The sequence below is a fragment of the Oncorhynchus mykiss genome, chromosome 13 (genome assembly GCF_057628025.1).
Source record: "Oncorhynchus mykiss isolate SJ-2025 chromosome 13, ASM5762802v1, whole genome shotgun sequence".
Taxonomy (NCBI): Eukaryota; Metazoa; Chordata; class Actinopteri; order Salmoniformes; family Salmonidae; genus Oncorhynchus; species Oncorhynchus mykiss.
In genome coordinates this window covers 1,317,170-1,334,555 of record NC_143034.1, presented here as the reverse complement: position 1 = coordinate 1,334,555, position 17,386 = coordinate 1,317,170, and the positions used below count along the sequence as shown (strand labels likewise).

Sequence of the window (17,386 nt, the reverse complement as noted above, 5' to 3'; positions counted from 1 at the left end):
TTAAAAAGAGTGTTGGCTGAAGGTGAAAATGAATTCACTGTCGTTCTGGACTTTCACACAATACATACTTTTGTCAAGGTGGATACCACATCTTAAGGTCCATATCGATATGTATTACTTTAGAATGAAATCAATCTTTTTGTCTCAGGGGTTGTAGAATTTCAGACCATACATATATTTTGGCAAGGTGGTTTCAAAAATTTGATGTTCGGTATCAATATTTTTTTTTCTTATTTTTGGACACTTTTGAAAGAAGGGCCTCGTTAGCGCAGTAGGTAGCGCGTCAGTCTCATAATCTGAAGGTCGTGAGTTCGATCCTCACACGGGGCAGCAAAGCTTTTAAAAAGAGTGTTGGCTGAAGATGAAGTGAAAATGAATTCACTGTCGTTCTGGACTTTCACACAATACATACTTTTGTCAAGGTGGATACCACATCTTAAGGTCCATATCGATATGTATTACTTTAGAATGAAATCAATCTTTTTGTCTCAGGGGTTGTAGAATTTCAGACCATACATATATTTTGGCACGGTGGTTTCAAAAATGTGATGTTCGGTATCAATATTTTTTTTTCTTATTTTTGGACATTTTTGCAAGAAGGGCCTCGTTAGCGCAGTAGGTAGCGCGTCAGTCTCATAATCTGAAGGTCGTGAGTTCGATCCTCACACGGGGCAGCAAAGCTTTTAAAAAGAGTGTTGGCTGAAGTGAAAATTAATTCTCTGTCGTTCTGGACTTTCACACAATACATACTTTTGTCAAGGGCGATACCACATCTTAAGGTCCATATCGATATGTATTACTTTAGAATGAAATCAATCTTTTTGTCTCAGGGGTTGTAGAATTTCAGACCATACATATATTTTGGCACGGTGGTTTCAAAAATTTGATGTTCGGTATCGATATTTTTTTTTCTTATTTTTGGACACTTTTGTAAGAAGGGCCTCGTTAGCGCAGTAGGTAGCGCGTCAGTCTCATAATCTGAAGGTCGTGAGTTCGATCCTCACACGGGGCAGCAAAGCTTTTAAAAAGAGTGTTGGCTGAAGATGAAGTGAAAATGAATTCACTGTCGTTCTGGACTTTCACACAATACATACTTTTGTCAAGGTGGATACCACATCTTAAGGTCCATATCGATATGTATTACTTCAAATCAAATCAAATCAAATCAAATCAAATTTTATTTGTCACATACACATGGTTAGCAGATGTTAATGCGAGTGTAGCGAAATGCTTGTGCTTCTAGTTCCGACAATGCAGTAATAACCAACAAGTAATCTAACTAACAATTCCAAAACTACTGTCTTGTACACAGTGTAAGGGGATAAAGAATATGTACATAAGGATATATGAATGAGTGATGGTACAGAGCAGCATAGGCAAGATACAGTAGATGGTATCGAGTACAGTATGTACAAATGAGATGAGTATGTAAACAAAGTGGCATAGTTTAAAGTGGCTAGTGATACATGTATTACATAAGGATACAGTCGATGATATAGAGTACAGTATATACGTATGCATATGAGATGAATAATGTAGGGTAAGTAACATTATATAAGGTAGCATTGTTTAAAGTGGCTAGTGATATATTTACATCATTTCCCATCAATTCCCATTATTAAAGTGGCTGGAGTTGAGTCAGTGTCAGTGTGTTGGCAGCAGCCACTCAATGTTAGTGGTGGCTGTTTAACAGTCTGATGGCCTTGAGATAGAAGCTGTTTTTCAGTCTCTCGGTCCCAGCTTTGATGCACCTGTACTGACCTCGCCTTCTGGATGATAGCGGGGTGAACAGGCAGTGGCTCGGGTGGTTGATGTCCTTGATGATCTTTATGGCCTTCCTGTGACATCGGGTGGTGTAGGTGTCCTGGAGGGCAGGTAGTTTGCCCCCGGTGATGCGTTGTGCAGACCTCACCACCCTCTGGAGAGCCTTACGGTTGAGGGCGGAGCAGTTGCCGTACCAGGCGGTGATACAGCCCGCCAGGATGCTCTCGATTGTGCATCTGTAGAAGTTTGTGAGTGCTTTTGGTGACAAGCCAAATTTCTTCAGCCTCCTGAGGTTGAAGAGGCGCTGCTGCGCCTTCTTCACAATGCTGTCTGTGTGAGTGGACCAATTCAGTTTGTCTGTGATGTGTATGCCGAGGAACTTAAAACTTGCTACCCTCTCCACTACTGTTCCATCGATGTGGATAGGGGGGTGTTCCCTCTGCTGTTTCCTGAAGTCCACAATCATCTCCTTAGTTTTGTTGACGTTGAGTGTGAGGTTATTTTCCTGACACCACACTCCGAGGGCCCTCACCTCCTCCCTGTAGGCCGTCTCGTCGTTGTTGGTAATCAAGCCTACCACTGTTGTGTCGTCCGCAAACTTGATGATTGAGTTGGAGGCGTGCGTGGCCACGCAGTCGTGGGTGAACAGGGAGTACAGGAGAGGGCTCAGAACGCACCCTTGTGGGGCCCCAGTGTTGAGGATCAGCGGGGAGGAGATGTTGTTGCCTACCCTCACCACCTGGGGGCGGCCCGTCAGGAAGTCCAGTACCCAGTTGCACAGGGCGGGGTCGAGACCCAGGGTCTCGAGCTTGATGACGAGCTTGGAGGGTACTATGGTGTTGAATGCCGAGCTGTAGTCAATGAACAGCATTCTCACATAGGTATTCCTCTTTTCCAGATGGGTTAGGGCGGTGTGCAGTGTGGTTGAGATTGCATCGTCTGTGGACCTATTTGGGCGGTAAGCAAATTGGAGTGGGTCTAGGGTGTCAGGTAGGGTGGAGGTGATATGGTCCTTGACTAGTCTCTCAAAGCACTTCATGATGACGGAAGTGAGTGCTACGGGGCGGTAGTCGTTTAGCTCAGTTACCTTAGCTTTCTTGGGAACAGGAACAATGGTGGCCCTCTTGAAGCATGTGGGAACAGCAGACTGGTATAGGGATTGATTGAATATGTCCGTAAACACACCGGCCAGCTGGTCTGCGCATGCTCTGAGGGCGCGGCTGGGGATGCCGTCTGGGCCTGCAGCCTTGCGAGGGTTAACACGTTTAAATGTCTTACTCACCTCGGCTGCAGTGAAGGAGAGACCGCATGTTTTCGTTGCCGGCCGTGTCAGTGGCACTGTATTGTCCTCAAAGCGGGCAAAAAAGTTGTTTAGTCTGCCTGGGAGCAGGACATCCTGGTCCGTGACTGGGCTGGATTTCTTCCTGTAGTCCGTGATTGACTGTAGACCCTGCCACATGCCTCTTGTGTCTGAGCCGTTGAATTGAGATTCTACTTTGTCTCTGTACTGACGCTTAGCTTGTTTGATAGCCTTGCGGAGGGAATAGCTGCACTGTTTGTATTCGGTCATGTTACCAGACACCTTCCCCTGATTAAAAGCAGTGGTTCGCGCTTTCAGTTTCACGCGAATGCTGCCATCAATCCACGGTTTCTGGTTAGGGAATGTTTTAATCGTTGCTATGGGAACAACATCTTCAACGCACGTTCTAATGAACTCACACACCGAATCAGCGTATTCGTCAATGTTGTTGTCTGACGCAATACGAAACATGTCCCAGTCCACGTGGTGGAAGCAGTCTTGGAGTGTGGAGTCAGCTTGGTCGGACCAGCGTTGGACAGACCTCAGCGTGGGAGCCTCTTGTTTTAGTTTCTGTCTGTAGGCAGGGATCAACAAAATGGAGTCGTGGTCAGCTTTTCCGAAAGGGGGGCGGGGCAGGGCCTTATATGCGTCGCGGAAGTTAGAGTAACAATGATCCAAGGTCTTTCCACCCCTGGTTGCGCAATCGATATGCTGATAAAATTTAGGGAGTCTTGTTTTCAGATTAGCCTTGTTAAAATCCCCAGCTACAATGAATGCAGCCTCCGGATGAATGGTTTCCAGTTTGCAAAGAGTTAAATAAAGTTCGTTCAGAGCCATCGATGTGTCTGCTTGGGGGGGGATGTATACGGCTGTGATTATAATCGAAGAGAATTCTCTTGGTAGATAATGCGGTCTACATTTGATTGTGAGGAATTCTAAATCAGGTGAACAGAAGGATTTGAGTTCCTGTATGTTTCTTTCATCACACCATGTCACGTTAGTCATAAGGCATACGCCGCCGCCCCTCTTCTTACCAGAAAGTTGTTTGTTTCTGTCTGCGCGATGTGTGGAGAAACCCGTTGGCTGCACCGCTTCGGATAGAGTCACTCCAGTGAGCCACGTTTCCGTGAAGCAAAGAACGTTACAGTCTCTGATGTCCCTCTGGAATGCTACCCTTGCTCGGATTTCATCAACCTTGTTGTCAAGAGACTGGACATTGGCAAGAAGAATGCTAGGGAGTGGTGCACGATGTGCCCGTCTCCGGAGTCTGACCAGAAGACCGCCTCGTTTCCCTCTTTTTCGGAGTTGTTTTTTTTTTGGGTCGCTGCATGGAATCCACTCAGTTGTCCTGTTTGTAAGGCAGAACCCAGGATCCGCGTCGCGAAAAACATATTCTTGGTAGTACTGATGGTGAGTTGATGCTGATCTTATATTCAGTAGTTCTTCTCGACTGTATGTAATGAAACCTAAGATGAGCTGGGGTACTAATGTAAGAAATAACACGTAAAAAAACAACGTAAAAAAACAAAAAACTGCATAGTTTCCTAGGAACGCGAAGCGAGGCGGCCATCTCTGTCGGCGCCGGAACTTTAGAATGAAATCAATGTTTTTGTCTCAGGGGTTGTAGACTTTCAGACCATACATATATTTTGGCACGGTGGTTTCAACATCAGTGTCAAAATTTGATGTTCGGTATCAATATTTTTTTTTCTTATTTTTGGACATTTTTGCAAGAAGGGCCTCGTTAGCGCAGTAGGTAGCGCGTCAGTCTCATAATCTGAAGGTCGTGAGTTCGATCCTCACACGGGGCAGCAAAGCTTTTAAAAAGAGTGTTGGCTGAAGATGAAGTGAAAATGAATTCACTGTCGTTCTGGACTTTCACACAATACATACTTTTGTCAAGGTGGATACCACATCTTAAGGTCCATATCGATATGTATTACTTTAGAATGAAATCAATCTTTTTGTCTCAGGGGTTGTAGAATTTCAGACCATACATATATTTTGGCACGGTGGTTTAAAAAATGTGATGTTCGGTATCGATATTTTTTTTTCTGCTTTTTGGACAATTTTGCAAGAAGGGCCTCGTTAGCGCAGTAGGTAGCGCGTCAGTCTCATAATCTGAAGGTCGTGAGTTCGATCCTCACACGGGGCAGCAAAGCTTTTAAAAAGAGTGTTGGCTGAAGATGAAGTGAAAATTAGTTCACTGTCGTTTTGGACTTTCACACAATACATACTTTTGTCAAGGTGGATACCACATCTTAAGGTCCATATCGATATGTATTACTTTAGAATGAAATCAATCTTTTTGTCTCAGGGGTTGTAGAATTTCAGACCAAACATATATTTTGGCACGGTGGTTTCAACATCAGTGTCAAAATTTGATGTTCGGTATCAATATTTTTTTTTCTTATTTTTGGACACTTTTGAAAGTAGGGCCTCGTTAGCGCAGTAGGTAGCGCGTCAGTCTCATAATCTGAAGGTCGTGAGTTCGATCCTCACACGGGCCAGCAAAGCTTTTAAAAAGAGTGTTGGCTGAAGGTGAAAATGAATTCACTGTCGTTCTGGACTTTCACACAATACATACTTTTGTCAAGGTGGATACCACATCTTAAGGTCCATATCGATATGTATTACTTTAGAATGAAATCAATCTTTTTGTCTCAGGGGTTGTAGAATTTCAGACCATACATATATTTTGGCACGGTGGTTTCAACATCAGCGTCAAAATTTGATGTTCGGTATCAATATTTTTTTTTCTTATTTTTGGACACTTTTGAAAGTAGGGCCTCGTTAGCGCAGTAGGTAGCGCGTCAGTCTCATAATCTGAAGGTCGTGAGTTCGATCCTCACACGGGGCAGCAAAGCTTTTAAAAAGAGTGTTGGCTGAAGGTGAAAATGAATTCACTGTCGTTCTGGACTTTCACACAATACATACTTTTGTCAAGGTGGATACCACATCTTAAGGTCCATATCGATATGTATTACTTTAGAATGAAATCAATCTTTTTGTCTCAGGGGTTGTAGAATTTCAGACCATACATATATTTTGGAACGGTGGTTCCAACATCAGTGTCAAAATTTGATGTTCGGTATCAATATTTTTTTTTCTTCTTTTTGGACATTTTTGCAAGAAGGGCCTCGTTAGCGCAGTAGGTAGCGCGTCAGTCTCATAATCTGAAGGTCGTGAGTTCGATCCTCACACTGGGCAGCAAAGCTTTTAAAAAGAGTGTTGGCTGAAGATGAAGTGAAAATGAATTCATTGTCATTCTGGACTTTCACACAATACATACTTTTGTCAAGGTGGATACCACATCTTAAGGTCCATATCGATATGTATTACTTTAGAATGAAATCAATCTTTTTGTCTCAGGGGTTGTAGAATTTCAGACCATACATATATTTTGGAACGGTGGTTCCAACATCAGTGTCAAAATTTGATGTTCGGTATCAATATTTTTTTTTCTTCTTTTTGGACATTTTTACATGAAGGGCCTCGTTAGCGCAGTAGGTAGCGCGTCAGTCTCATAATCTGAAGGTTGTGAGTTCGATCCTCACACGGGGCAGCAAAGCTTTTAAAAAGACAGTGTTGGCTGAAGTGAAAATTCAGGTATCGGTATCAATATTTATTTTTCTTCTTTTTGGACATTTTTGCAAGAAGGGCCTCGTTAGCGCAGTAGGTAGCGCGTCAGTCTCATAATCTGAAGGTCGTGAGTTCGATCCTCACATGGGGCAGCAAAGCTTTTAAAAAGACAGTGTTGGCTGAAGTGAAAATTCAGGTATCGGTATCAATATTTATTTTTCTTCTTTTTGGACATTTTTGCAAGAAGGGCCTCGTTAGCGCAGTAGGTAGCGCGTCAGTCTCATAATCTGAAGGTCGTGAGTTCGATACTCACACGGGGCAGCAAAGCTTTTAAAAAGACAGTGTTGGCTGAAGATGAAGTGAAAATGAATTCTCTGTCGTTCTGGACTTTCACATAATACATACTTTTGTCAAGGTGGATACCACATCTAAAGGTCCATATCGATATGTATTACTTTAGAATGAAATCAATCTTTTTGTCTCAGGGGTTGTAGAATTTCAGACCATACATATATTTTGGAACGGTGGTTTCAACATCAGTGTAAAAATTTGATGTTCGGTATCAATATTTTTTTTTTCTTCTTTTTGGACATTTTTACAAGAAGGGCCTCGTTAGCGCAGTAGGTAGCGCGTCAGTCTCATAGTCTGAAGGTCGTGAGTTCGATCCTCACACGGGGCAGCAAAGCTTTTAAAAAGACAGTGTTGGCTGAAGGTGAAAATGAATTCTCTGTCGTTCTGGACTTTCACACAATACATACTTCTGTCAAGGTGGATACCACATCTTAAGGTCCATATCGATATGTATTACTTTAGAATGAAATCAATCTTTTTGTCTCAGGGGTTGTAGAATTTCAGACCATACATATATTTTGGCACGGTGGTTTCAAAAATTTGACGTTCGGTATCGATATTTTTTTTTCTTCTTTTTGGACATTTTTGCAAGAAGGGCCTCGTTAGCGCAGTAGGTAGCGCGTCAGTCTCATAATCTGAATGCCGTGAGTTCGATCCTCACACGGGGCGGCAATGCTTTTAAAAAGACAGTGTTGGCTGAAGATGAAGTGAAAATTAATTCACTGTCGTTCTGGACTTTCACACAATACATACTTTTGTCAAGGTGGATACCACATCTTAAGGTCCATATCGATATGTATAACTTTAGAATGAAATCAATCTTTTTGTCTCAGGGGTTGTAGAATTTCAGACCATACATATATTTTGGCACGGTGGTTTCAAAAATTTGATGTTCGGTATCGATATTTTTTTTTCTTCTTTTTGGACATTTTTGTAAGAAGGGCCTCGTTAGCGCAGTAGGTAGCGCGTCAGTCTCATAATCTGAAGGTCGTGAGTTCGATCCTCACACGGGGCAGCAAATCTTTTTAAAAGAGTGTTGGCTGAAGATGAAGTGAAAATTAATTTTCTGTCGTTCTGGACTTTCACACAATACATACTTTTGTCAAGGTGGATACCACATCTTAAGGTCCATATCGATATGTATTACTTTAGAATGAAATCAATGTTTTTGTCTCAGGGGTTGTAGACTTTCAGACCATACATATATTTTGGCACGGTGGTTTCAACATCAGTGTCAAAATTTGATGTTCGGTATCAATATTTTTTTTTCTTATTTTTGGACATTTTTGCAAGAAGGGCCTCGTTAGCGCAGTAGGTAGCGCGTCAGTCTCATAATCTGAAGGTTGTGAGTTCGATCCTCACACGGGGCAGCAAATCTTTTAAAAAGAGTGTTGGCTGAAGATGAAGTGAAAATGAATTCACTGTCGTTCTGGACTTTCACACAATACATACTTTTGTCAAGGTGGATACCACATCTTAAGGTCCATATCGATATGTATTACTTTAGAATGAAATCAATCTTTTTGTCTCAGGGGTTGTAGAATTTCAGACCATACATATATTTTGGCACGGTGGTTTCAACATCAGTGTAAAAATTTGATGTTCGGTATCAATATTTTTTTTTCTTATTTTTGGACACTTTTGCAAGAAGGGCTTAGTTAGAGCAGTAGGTAGCGTGTCAGTCTCATAATCTGAAGGTCGTGAGTTCGAACCTCACACGGGGCAGCAAAGCTTTTAAAAAGACAGTGTTGGCTGAAGTGAAAATTAATTTTCTGTCATTCTGGACTTTCACACAATACATACTTTTGTCAAGGTGGATACCACATCTTAAGGTCCATATCGATATGTATTACTTTAGAATGAAATCAATCTTTTTGTCTCAGGGGTTGTAGAATTTCAGACCATACATATATTTTGTCACGGTGGTTCCAACATCAGTGTCAAAATTTGATGTTCGGTATCAATATTTTTTTTTCTTCTTTTTGGACATTTTTGTAAGAAGGGCCTCGTTAGCGCAGTAGGTAGCGCGTCAGTCTCATAATCTGAAGGTCGTGAGTTCGATCCTCACACGGGGCAGCAAATCTTTTTAAAAGAGTGTTGGCTGAAGATGAAGTGAAAATTAATTTTCTGTCGTTCTGGACTTTCACACAATACATACTTTTGTCAAGGTGGATACCACATCTTAAGGTCCATATCGATATGTATTACTTTAGAATGAAATCAATCTTTTTGTCTCAGGGGTTGTAGAATTTCAGACCAAACATATATTTTGGCACGGTGGTTTCAACATCAGTGTCAAAATTTGATGTTCGGTATCAATATTTTTTTTTCTTATTTTTGGACACTTTTGAAAGTAGGGCCTCGTTAGCGCAGTAGGTAGCGCGTCAGTCTCATAATCTGAAGGTCGTGAGTTCGATCCTCACACGGGCCAGCAAAGCTTTTAAAAAGAGTGTTGGCAGAAGGTGAAAATGAATTCACTGTCGTTCTGGACTTTCACACAATACATACTTTTGTCAAGGTGGATACCACATCTTAAGGTCCATATCGATATGTATTACTTTAGAATGAAATCAATCTTTTTGTCTCAGGGGTTGTAGAATTTCAGACCATACATATATTTTGGCACGGTGGTTTCAAAAATTTGATGTTCGGTATCGATATTTTTTTTTCTTATTTTTGGACACTTTTGAAAGAAGGGCCTCGTTAGCGCAGTAGGTAGCGCGTCAGTCTCATAATCTGAAGGTCGTGAGTTCGATCCTCACACGGGGCAGCAAAGCTTTTAAAAAGAGTGTTGGCTGAAGATGAAGTGAAAATGAATTCACTGTCGTTCTGGACTTTCACACAATACATACTTTTGTCAAGGTGGATACCACATCTTAAGGTCCATATCGATATGTATTACTTTAGAATGAAATCAATCTTTTTGTCTCAGGGGTTGTAGAATTTCAGACCATACATATATTTTGGCACGGTGGTTTCAAAAATTTGATGTTCGGTATCAATATTTTTTTTTCTTCTTTTTGGACATTTTTACAAGAAGGGCCTCGTTAGCGCAGTAGGTAGCGCGTCAGTCTCATAATCTGAAGGTCGTGAGTAAGATCCTCACACGGGGCAGCAAAGCTTTTAAAAAGAGTGTTGGCTGAAGATGAAGTGAAAATTAATTCACTGTCTTTCTGGACTTTCACACAATACATACTTTTGTCAAGGTGGATACCACATCTTAAGGTCCATATCGATATGTATTACTTTAGAATGAAATCAATCTTTTTGTCTCAGGGGTTGTAGAATTTCAGACCATACATATATTTTGGAACGGTGGTTCCAACATCAGTGTCAAAATTTGATGTTCGGTATCAATATTTTTTTTTGTTCTTCTTGGACATTTTTACATGAAGGGCCTCGTTAGCGCAGTAGGTAGCGCATCAGTCTCATAATCTGAAGGTCGTGAGTTCGATCCTCACACGGGGCAGCAAAGCTTTTAAAAAGACAGTGTTGGATGAAGTGAAAATTAATTCTCTGTCGTTCTGGACTTTCACACAATACATACTTTTGTCAAGGTGGATACCACATCTTAAGGTCCATATCGATATGTATTACTTTAGAATGAAATCAATCTTTTTGTCTCAGGGGTTGTAGAATTTCAGACCATACATATATTTTGGAACGGTGGTTTCAACATCAGTGTCAAAATTTGATGTTCGGTATCAATATTTTTTTTTCTTCTTTTTGGACATTTTTGCAAGAAGGGCCTCGTTAGCGCAGTAGGTAGCGCGTCAGTCTCATAATCTGAAGGTCGTGAGTTCGATCCTCACACGGGGCAGCAAAGCTTTTAAAAAGAGTGTTGGCTGAAGATGAAGTGAAAATTAATTCACTGTCTTTCTGGACTTTCACACAATACATACTTTTGTCAAGGTGGATACCTCATCTTAAGGTCCATATCGATATGTATTACTTTAGAATGAAATCAATCTTTTTGTCTCAGGGGTTTTAGAATTTCAGACCATACATATATTTTGGCACGGTGGTTTCAAAAATTTGATGTTCGGTATCAATATTTTTTTTTCTTCTTTTTGGACATTTTCACAAGAAGGGCCTCGTTAGCGCAGTAGGTAGCGCGTCAGTCTCATAATCTGAAGGTCGTGAGTTCGATCCTCACACGGGGCAGCAAAGCTTTTAAAAAGAGTGTTGGCTGAAGATGAAGTGAAAATTAATTCACTGTCTTTCTGGACTTTCACACAATACATACTTTTGTCAAGGTGGATACCTCATCTTAAGGTCCATATCGATATGTATTACTTTAGAATGAAATCAATCTTTTTGTCTCAGGGGTTGTAGAATTTCAGACCATACATATATTTTGGCACGGTGGTTTCAAAAATTTGATGTTCGGTATCAATATTTTTTTTTCTTCTTTTTGGACATTTTTACAAGAAGGGCCTCGTTAGCGCAGTAGGTAGCGCGTCAGTCTCATAATCTGAAGGTCGTGAGTTCGATCCTCACACGGGGCAGCAAAGCTTTTAAAAAGAGTGTTGGCTGAAGATGAAGTGAAAATTAATTCTCTGTCGTTCTGGACTTTCACACAATACATACTTTTGTCAAGGTGGATACCACATCTTAAGGTCCATATCGATATGTATTACTTTAGAATAAAATCAATCTTTTTGTCTCAGGGGTTGTAGAATTTCAGACCATACATATATTTTGGCACGGTGGTTTCAAAAATTTGATGTTCGGTATCGATATTTTTTTTTCTTATTTTTGGACACTTTTGAAAGAAGGGCCTCGTTAGCGCAGTAGGTAGCGCGTCAGTCTCATAATCTGAAGGTCGTGAGTTCGATCCTCACACGGGGCAGCAAAGCCTTTAAAAAGAGTGTTGGCTGACGATGAAGTGAAAATGAATTCACTGTTGTTCTGGACTTTCACACAATACATACTTTTGTCAAGGTGGATACCACATCTTAAGGTCCATATCGATATGTATTACTTTAGAATGAAATCAATCTTTTTGTCTCAGGGGTTGTAGAATTTCAGACCATACATATATTTTGGCATGGTGGTTTCAAAAATTTGATGTTCGGTATCAATATTTTTTTTTCTTCTTTTTGGACATTTTTACAAGAAGGGCCTCGTTAGCGCAGTAGGTAGCGCGTCAGTCTCATAATCTGAAGGTCGTGAGTTCGATCCTCACACGGGGCAGCAAAGCTTTTAAAAAGACAGTGTTGGATGAAGTGAAAATAAATTTTCTGTCGTTCTGGACTTTCACACAATACATACTTTTGTCAAGGTGGATACCACATCTTAAGGTCCATATCGATATGTATTACTTTAGAATGAAATCTATCTTTTTGTCTCAGGGGTTGTAGAATTTCAGACCATACATATATTTTGGCACGGTGGTTTCAAAAATTTGATGTTCGGTATCGATATTTTTTTTTCTTATTTTTGGACACTTTTGAAAGAAGCGCTTCGTTAGTGCAGTAGGTAGCGCGTCAGTCTCATAATCTGAAGGTCGTGAGTTCGATCCTCACACGGGGCAGCAAAGCTTTTAAAAAGAGTGTTGGCTGAAGATGAAGTGAAAATGAATTCACTGTTGTTCTGGACTTTCACACAATACATACTTTTGTCAAGGTGAAATGAAATCAATCTTTTTGTCTCAGGGGTTGTAGAATTTCAGACCATAAATATATTTTGGCACGGTGGTTTCAAAAATTTGATGTTCGGTATCAATATTTTTTTTTCTTCTTTTTGGACATTTTTACAAGAAGGGCCTCGTTAGCGCAGTAGGTAGCGCGTCAGTCTCATAATCTGAAGGTCGTGAGTTCGATCCTCACACGGGGCAGCAAAGCTTTTAAAAAGAGTGTTGGCTGAAGATGAAGTGAAAATTAATTCTCTGTCGTTCTGGACTTTCACACAATACATACTTTTGTCAAGGTGGATACCACATCTTAAGGTCCATATCGATATGTATTACTTTAGAATAAAATCAATCTTTTTGTCTCAGGGGTTGTAGAATTTCAGACCATACATATATTTTGGCACGGTGGTTTCAACATCAGTGTCAAAATTTGATGTTCGGTATCAATATTTTTTTTTCTTCTTTTTGGACATTTTTGCAAGAAGGGCCTCGTTAGCGCAGTAGGTAGCGCGTCAGTCTCATAATCTGAAGGTCTTGAGTTCGATCCTCACACGGGGCAGCAAAGCTTTTAAAAAGACAGTGTTGGATGAAGTGAAAATTAATTCTCTGTCGTTCTGGACTTTCACACAATACATACTTTTGTCAAGGTGGATACCACATCTTAAGGTCCATATCGATATGTATTACTTTAGAATGAAATCAATCTTTTTGTCTCAGGGGTTGTAGAATTTCAGACCATACATATATTTTGGAACGGTGGTTTCAACATCAGTGTCAAAATTTGATGTTCGGTATCAATATTTTTTTTTCTTCTTTTTGGACATTTTTGCAAGAAGGGCCTCGTTAGCGCAGTAGGTAGCGCGTCAGTCTCATAATCTGACGGTCGTGAGTTCGATCCTCACACGTTGCAGCAAATCTTTTAAAAAGAGTGTTGTCTGAAGATGAAGTGAAAATTAATTCACTGTCGTTCTGGACTTTCACACAATACATACTTTTGTCAAGGTGGATACCTCATCTTAAGGTCCATATCGATATGTATTACTTTAGAATGAAATCAATCTTTTTGTCTCAGGGGTTGTAGAATTTCAGACCATACATATATTTTGGCACGGTGGTTTCAAAAATTTGATGTTCGGTATCGATATTTTTTTTTCTTATTTTTGGACACTTTTGAAAGAAGGGCCTCGTTAGCGCAGTAGGTAGCGCGTCAGTCTCATAATCTGAAGGTCGTGATTTCGATCCTCACACGGGGCAGCAAAGCTTTTAAAAAGACAGTGTTGGATGAAGTGAAAATAAATTTTCTGTCGTTCTGGACTTTCACACAATACATACTTTTGTCAAGGTGGATACCACATCTTAAGGTCCATATCGATATGTATTACTTTAGAATGAAATCAATCTTTTTGTCTCAGGGGTTGTAGAATTTCAGACCATACATATATTTTGGAACGGTGGTTTCAACATCAGTGTCAAAATTTGATGTTCGGTATCAATATTTTTTTTTCTTCTTTTTGGACATTTTTACAAGAAGGGCCTCGTTAGCGCAGTAGGTAGCGCGTCAGTCTCATAATCTGAAGGTCGTGAGTTAGATCCTCACACGGGGCAGCAAAGCTTTTAAAAAGAGTGTTGGCTGAAGATGAAGTGAAAATTAGTTCACTGTCGTTTTGGACTTTCACACAATACATACTTTTGTCAAGGTGGATACCACATCTTAAGGTCCATATCGATATGTATTACTTTAGAATGAAATCAATCTTTTTGTCTCAGGGGTTGTAGAATTTCAGACCATACATATATTTTGGCACGGTGGTTTCAAAAATTTGATGTTCGGTATCAATATTTTTTTTTCTTCTTTTTGGACATTTTTACAAGATGGGCCTTAGTTAGCGCAGTAGGTAGCGCGTCAGTCTCGTAATCTGAAGGTCGTGAGTTCGATCCTCACACGGGGCAGCAAAGCTTTTAAAAAGAGTGTTGGCTGAAGATGAAGTGAAAATGAATTCACTGTCGTGCTGGACTTTCACACAATACATACTTTTGTCAAGGTGGATACCACATCTTAAGGTCCATATCGATATGTATTACTTTAGAATGAAATCTATCTTTTTGTCTCAGGGGTTGTAGAATTTCAGACCATACATATATTTTGGCACGGTGGTTTCAAAAATTTGATGTTCGGTATCGATATTTTTTTTTCTTATTTTTGGACACTTTTGAAAGAAGGGCCTCGTTAGCGCAGTAGGTAGCGCGTCAGTCTCATAATCTGAAGGTCGTGAGTTCGATCCTCAAACGGGGCAGCAAAGCCTTTAAAAAGAGTGTTGGCTGAAGATGAAGTGAAAATGAATTCACTGTCGTTCTGGACTTTCACACAATACATACTTTTGTCAAGGTGGATACCACATCTTAAGGTCCATATCGATATGTATTACTTTAGAATGAAATCTATCTTTTTGTCTCAGGGGTTGTAGAATTTCAGACCATACATATATTTTGGCACGGTGGTTTCAACATCAGTGTCAAAATTTGATGTTCGGTATCAATATTTTTTTTTCTTATTTTTGGACACTTTTGCAAGAAGGGCCTCGTTAGCGCAGTAGGTAGCGCGTCAGTCTCATAATCTGAAGGTTGTGAGTTCGATCCTCACACGGGGCAGCAAAGTTTCTAAAAAGAGTGTTGGCTGAAGATGAATTGAAAATGAATTCACTGTAGTTCTGGACTTTCACACAATACATACTTTTGTCAAGGTGGATACCACATCTTAAGGTCCATATCGATATGTATTACTTTAGAATGAAATCTATCTTTTTGTCTCAGGGGTTGTAGAATTTCAGACCATACATATATTTTGGCACGGTGGTTTCAAAAATTTGATGTTCGGTATCGATATTTTTTTTTCTTCTTTTTGGACATTTTTGCAAGAATGGCCTCGTTAGCGCAGTAGGTAGCGCGTCAGTCTCATAATCTGAAGGTCGTGAGTTCGATCCTCACACGGGGCAGCAAAGCTTTTAAAAAGAGTGTTGGCTGAAGTGAAAATTAATTCTCTGTCGTTCTGGACTTTCACACAATACGTACTTTTGTCAAGGTGGATACCACATCTTAAGGTCCATATCGATATGTATTACTTTAGAATGAAATCAATCTTTTTGTCTCAGGGGTTGTAGAATTTCAGACCATACATATATTTTGGCACGGTGGTTTCAAAAATTTGATGTTCGGTATCGATATTTTTTTTTCTTATTTTTGGACACTTTTGAAAGAAGGGCTTCGTTAGCGCAGTAGGTAGCGCGTCAGTCTCATAATCTGAAGGTCGTGAGTTCGATCCTCACACGGGGCAGCAAAGCTTTTAAAAAGAGTGTTGGCTGAAGATGAAGTGAAAATGAATTCACTGTTGTTCTGGACTTTCACACAATACATACTTTTGTCAAGGTGGATACCACATCTTAAGGTCCATATCGATATGTATTACTTTAGAATGAAATCAATCTTTTTGTCTCAGGGGTTGTAGAATTTCAGACCATACATATATTTTGGCACGGTGGTTTCAAAAATTTGATGTTCGGTATCAATATTTTTTTTTCTTCTTTTTGGACATTTTTGCAAGAAGGGCCTCGTTAGCGCAGTAGGTAGCGCGTCAGTCTCATAATCTGAAGGTCGTGAGTTCGATCCTCACACGGGGCAGCAAAGCTTTTAAAAAGAGTGTTGGCTGAAGATGAAGTGAAAATGAATTCACTGTCGTTCTGGACTTTCACACAATACATACTTTTGTCAAGGTGGATACCACATCTTAAGGTCCATATCGATATGTATTACTTTAGAATGAAATCAATCTTTTTGTCTCAGGGGTTGTAGAATTTCAGACCATACATATATTTTGGCACGGTGGTTTCAAAAATGTGATGTTCGGTATCAATATTTTTTTTTCTTATTTTTGGACACTTTTGCAAGAAGGGCCTCGTTAGCGCAGTAGGTAGCGCGTCAGTCTCATAATCTGAAGGTCGTGAGTTCGATCCTCACACGGGGCAGCAAAGCTTTTAAAAAGAGTGTTGGCTGAAGATGAAGTGAAAATGAATTCACTGTCGTTCTGGACTTTCACACAATACATACTTTTGTCAAGGTGGATACCACATCTTAAGGTCCATATCGATATGTATTACTTTAGAATGAAATCTATCTTTTTGTCTCAGGGGTTGTAGAATTTCAGACCATACATATATTTTGGCACGGTGGTTTCAAAAATTTGATGTTCGGTATCGATATTTTTTTTTCTTATTTTTGGACACTTTTGTAAGAAGGGCCTCGTTAGCGCAGTAGGTAGCGCGTCAGTCTCATAATCTGAAGGTCGTGAGTTCGATCCTCACACGGGGCAGCAAAGCTTTTAAAAAGAGTGTTGGCTGAAGATGAAGTGAAAATGAATTCACTGTTGTTCTGGACTTTCACACAATACATACTTTTGTCAAGGTGGATACCACATCTTAAAGTCCATATCGATATGTATTACTTTAGAATGAAATCAATCTTTTTGTCTCAGGGGTTGTAGAATTTCAGACCATACATATATTTTGGCACGGTGGTTTAAAAAATTTGATGTTCGGTATCGATATTTTTTTTCCTTCTTTTTGGACATTTTTGCAAGAAGGGCCTCGTTAGCGCAGTAGGTAGCGCGTCAGTCTCATAATCAGAAGGTCGTGAGTTCGATCCTCACACGGGGCAGCAAAGCTTTTAAAAAGAGTGTTGGCTGAAGATGAAGTGAAAATGAA

General features: G+C 40.1%; 40 non-coding genes across 40 annotated transcripts; all 40 read left to right on the top strand.

Moving 5' to 3' along the window:
- The first annotated feature begins 257 nt into the window (after nt 1-257).
- Nucleotides 258-330, top strand: trnam-cau (transfer RNA methionine (anticodon CAU)). Its single transcript has one exon. It is a non-coding gene; the product is annotated as a tRNA-Met (tRNA).
- A 271-nt stretch (nt 331-601) lies between these two features.
- Nucleotides 602-674, top strand: trnam-cau (transfer RNA methionine (anticodon CAU)). The gene has a single exon. It is a non-coding gene; the product is annotated as a tRNA-Met (tRNA).
- A 265-nt stretch (nt 675-939) lies between these two features.
- Nucleotides 940-1,012, top strand: trnam-cau (transfer RNA methionine (anticodon CAU)). Its single transcript has one exon. It is a non-coding gene; the product is annotated as a tRNA-Met (tRNA).
- Nucleotides 1,013-4,802: 3,790 nt separating this feature from the next.
- On the top strand, nt 4,803-4,875 carry trnam-cau (transfer RNA methionine (anticodon CAU)). Its single transcript has one exon. It is a non-coding gene; the product is annotated as a tRNA-Met (tRNA).
- Nucleotides 4,876-5,146: 271 nt separating this feature from the next.
- Nucleotides 5,147-5,219, top strand: trnam-cau (transfer RNA methionine (anticodon CAU)). The gene has a single exon. It is a non-coding gene; the product is annotated as a tRNA-Met (tRNA).
- Nucleotides 5,220-5,500: 281 nt separating this feature from the next.
- trnam-cau (transfer RNA methionine (anticodon CAU)) lies at nt 5,501-5,574 on the top strand. The gene has a single exon. It is a non-coding gene; the product is annotated as a tRNA-Met (tRNA).
- A 277-nt stretch (nt 5,575-5,851) lies between these two features.
- trnam-cau (transfer RNA methionine (anticodon CAU)) lies at nt 5,852-5,924 on the top strand. The gene has a single exon. It is a non-coding gene; the product is annotated as a tRNA-Met (tRNA).
- A 277-nt stretch (nt 5,925-6,201) lies between these two features.
- Nucleotides 6,202-6,274, top strand: trnam-cau (transfer RNA methionine (anticodon CAU)). The gene has a single exon. It is a non-coding gene; the product is annotated as a tRNA-Met (tRNA).
- Nucleotides 6,275-6,556: 282 nt separating this feature from the next.
- Nucleotides 6,557-6,629, top strand: trnam-cau (transfer RNA methionine (anticodon CAU)). The gene has a single exon. It is a non-coding gene; the product is annotated as a tRNA-Met (tRNA).
- Nucleotides 6,630-6,725: 96 nt separating this feature from the next.
- On the top strand, nt 6,726-6,798 carry trnam-cau (transfer RNA methionine (anticodon CAU)). Its single transcript has one exon. It is a non-coding gene; the product is annotated as a tRNA-Met (tRNA).
- Nucleotides 6,799-6,894: 96 nt separating this feature from the next.
- trnam-cau (transfer RNA methionine (anticodon CAU)) lies at nt 6,895-6,967 on the top strand. The gene has a single exon. It is a non-coding gene; the product is annotated as a tRNA-Met (tRNA).
- A 285-nt stretch (nt 6,968-7,252) lies between these two features.
- On the top strand, nt 7,253-7,325 carry trnam-cau (transfer RNA methionine (anticodon CAU)). The gene has a single exon. It is a non-coding gene; the product is annotated as a tRNA-Met (tRNA).
- Nucleotides 7,326-7,593: 268 nt separating this feature from the next.
- Nucleotides 7,594-7,666, top strand: trnam-cau (transfer RNA methionine (anticodon CAU)). The gene has a single exon. It is a non-coding gene; the product is annotated as a tRNA-Met (tRNA).
- A 273-nt stretch (nt 7,667-7,939) lies between these two features.
- On the top strand, nt 7,940-8,012 carry trnam-cau (transfer RNA methionine (anticodon CAU)). Its single transcript has one exon. It is a non-coding gene; the product is annotated as a tRNA-Met (tRNA).
- Nucleotides 8,013-8,294: 282 nt separating this feature from the next.
- On the top strand, nt 8,295-8,367 carry trnam-cau (transfer RNA methionine (anticodon CAU)). The gene has a single exon. It is a non-coding gene; the product is annotated as a tRNA-Met (tRNA).
- A 633-nt stretch (nt 8,368-9,000) lies between these two features.
- On the top strand, nt 9,001-9,073 carry trnam-cau (transfer RNA methionine (anticodon CAU)). Its single transcript has one exon. It is a non-coding gene; the product is annotated as a tRNA-Met (tRNA).
- A 281-nt stretch (nt 9,074-9,354) lies between these two features.
- trnam-cau (transfer RNA methionine (anticodon CAU)) lies at nt 9,355-9,428 on the top strand. Its single transcript has one exon. It is a non-coding gene; the product is annotated as a tRNA-Met (tRNA).
- A 266-nt stretch (nt 9,429-9,694) lies between these two features.
- On the top strand, nt 9,695-9,767 carry trnam-cau (transfer RNA methionine (anticodon CAU)). The gene has a single exon. It is a non-coding gene; the product is annotated as a tRNA-Met (tRNA).
- A 271-nt stretch (nt 9,768-10,038) lies between these two features.
- On the top strand, nt 10,039-10,111 carry trnam-cau (transfer RNA methionine (anticodon CAU)). The gene has a single exon. It is a non-coding gene; the product is annotated as a tRNA-Met (tRNA).
- A 282-nt stretch (nt 10,112-10,393) lies between these two features.
- On the top strand, nt 10,394-10,466 carry trnam-cau (transfer RNA methionine (anticodon CAU)). The gene has a single exon. It is a non-coding gene; the product is annotated as a tRNA-Met (tRNA).
- Nucleotides 10,467-10,744: 278 nt separating this feature from the next.
- Nucleotides 10,745-10,817, top strand: trnam-cau (transfer RNA methionine (anticodon CAU)). The gene has a single exon. It is a non-coding gene; the product is annotated as a tRNA-Met (tRNA).
- A 271-nt stretch (nt 10,818-11,088) lies between these two features.
- Nucleotides 11,089-11,161, top strand: trnam-cau (transfer RNA methionine (anticodon CAU)). The gene has a single exon. It is a non-coding gene; the product is annotated as a tRNA-Met (tRNA).
- Nucleotides 11,162-11,432: 271 nt separating this feature from the next.
- Nucleotides 11,433-11,505, top strand: trnam-cau (transfer RNA methionine (anticodon CAU)). Its single transcript has one exon. It is a non-coding gene; the product is annotated as a tRNA-Met (tRNA).
- A 271-nt stretch (nt 11,506-11,776) lies between these two features.
- On the top strand, nt 11,777-11,849 carry trnam-cau (transfer RNA methionine (anticodon CAU)). The gene has a single exon. It is a non-coding gene; the product is annotated as a tRNA-Met (tRNA).
- Nucleotides 11,850-12,120: 271 nt separating this feature from the next.
- On the top strand, nt 12,121-12,193 carry trnam-cau (transfer RNA methionine (anticodon CAU)). The gene has a single exon. It is a non-coding gene; the product is annotated as a tRNA-Met (tRNA).
- Nucleotides 12,194-12,460: 267 nt separating this feature from the next.
- Nucleotides 12,461-12,533, top strand: trnam-cau (transfer RNA methionine (anticodon CAU)). Its single transcript has one exon. It is a non-coding gene; the product is annotated as a tRNA-Met (tRNA).
- Nucleotides 12,534-12,763: 230 nt separating this feature from the next.
- On the top strand, nt 12,764-12,836 carry trnam-cau (transfer RNA methionine (anticodon CAU)). The gene has a single exon. It is a non-coding gene; the product is annotated as a tRNA-Met (tRNA).
- A 282-nt stretch (nt 12,837-13,118) lies between these two features.
- Nucleotides 13,119-13,191, top strand: trnam-cau (transfer RNA methionine (anticodon CAU)). The gene has a single exon. It is a non-coding gene; the product is annotated as a tRNA-Met (tRNA).
- A 269-nt stretch (nt 13,192-13,460) lies between these two features.
- Nucleotides 13,461-13,542, top strand: trnam-cau (transfer RNA methionine (anticodon CAU)). Its single transcript has one exon. It is a non-coding gene; the product is annotated as a tRNA-Met (tRNA).
- Nucleotides 13,543-13,813: 271 nt separating this feature from the next.
- Nucleotides 13,814-13,886, top strand: trnam-cau (transfer RNA methionine (anticodon CAU)). The gene has a single exon. It is a non-coding gene; the product is annotated as a tRNA-Met (tRNA).
- A 278-nt stretch (nt 13,887-14,164) lies between these two features.
- trnam-cau (transfer RNA methionine (anticodon CAU)) lies at nt 14,165-14,237 on the top strand. The gene has a single exon. It is a non-coding gene; the product is annotated as a tRNA-Met (tRNA).
- Nucleotides 14,238-14,508: 271 nt separating this feature from the next.
- trnat-cgu (transfer RNA threonine (anticodon CGU)) lies at nt 14,509-14,582 on the top strand. Its single transcript has one exon. It is a non-coding gene; the product is annotated as a tRNA-Thr (tRNA).
- Nucleotides 14,583-14,853: 271 nt separating this feature from the next.
- On the top strand, nt 14,854-14,926 carry trnam-cau (transfer RNA methionine (anticodon CAU)). The gene has a single exon. It is a non-coding gene; the product is annotated as a tRNA-Met (tRNA).
- Nucleotides 14,927-15,208: 282 nt separating this feature from the next.
- Nucleotides 15,209-15,281, top strand: trnam-cau (transfer RNA methionine (anticodon CAU)). The gene has a single exon. It is a non-coding gene; the product is annotated as a tRNA-Met (tRNA).
- Nucleotides 15,282-15,552: 271 nt separating this feature from the next.
- On the top strand, nt 15,553-15,625 carry trnam-cau (transfer RNA methionine (anticodon CAU)). Its single transcript has one exon. It is a non-coding gene; the product is annotated as a tRNA-Met (tRNA).
- A 265-nt stretch (nt 15,626-15,890) lies between these two features.
- On the top strand, nt 15,891-15,963 carry trnam-cau (transfer RNA methionine (anticodon CAU)). The gene has a single exon. It is a non-coding gene; the product is annotated as a tRNA-Met (tRNA).
- A 271-nt stretch (nt 15,964-16,234) lies between these two features.
- trnam-cau (transfer RNA methionine (anticodon CAU)) lies at nt 16,235-16,307 on the top strand. Its single transcript has one exon. It is a non-coding gene; the product is annotated as a tRNA-Met (tRNA).
- Nucleotides 16,308-16,578: 271 nt separating this feature from the next.
- trnam-cau (transfer RNA methionine (anticodon CAU)) lies at nt 16,579-16,651 on the top strand. Its single transcript has one exon. It is a non-coding gene; the product is annotated as a tRNA-Met (tRNA).
- A 271-nt stretch (nt 16,652-16,922) lies between these two features.
- Nucleotides 16,923-16,995, top strand: trnam-cau (transfer RNA methionine (anticodon CAU)). Its single transcript has one exon. It is a non-coding gene; the product is annotated as a tRNA-Met (tRNA).
- Nucleotides 16,996-17,266: 271 nt separating this feature from the next.
- On the top strand, nt 17,267-17,339 carry trnam-cau (transfer RNA methionine (anticodon CAU)). Its single transcript has one exon. It is a non-coding gene; the product is annotated as a tRNA-Met (tRNA).
- The last annotated feature ends 47 nt before the right edge of the window (nt 17,340-17,386 follow it).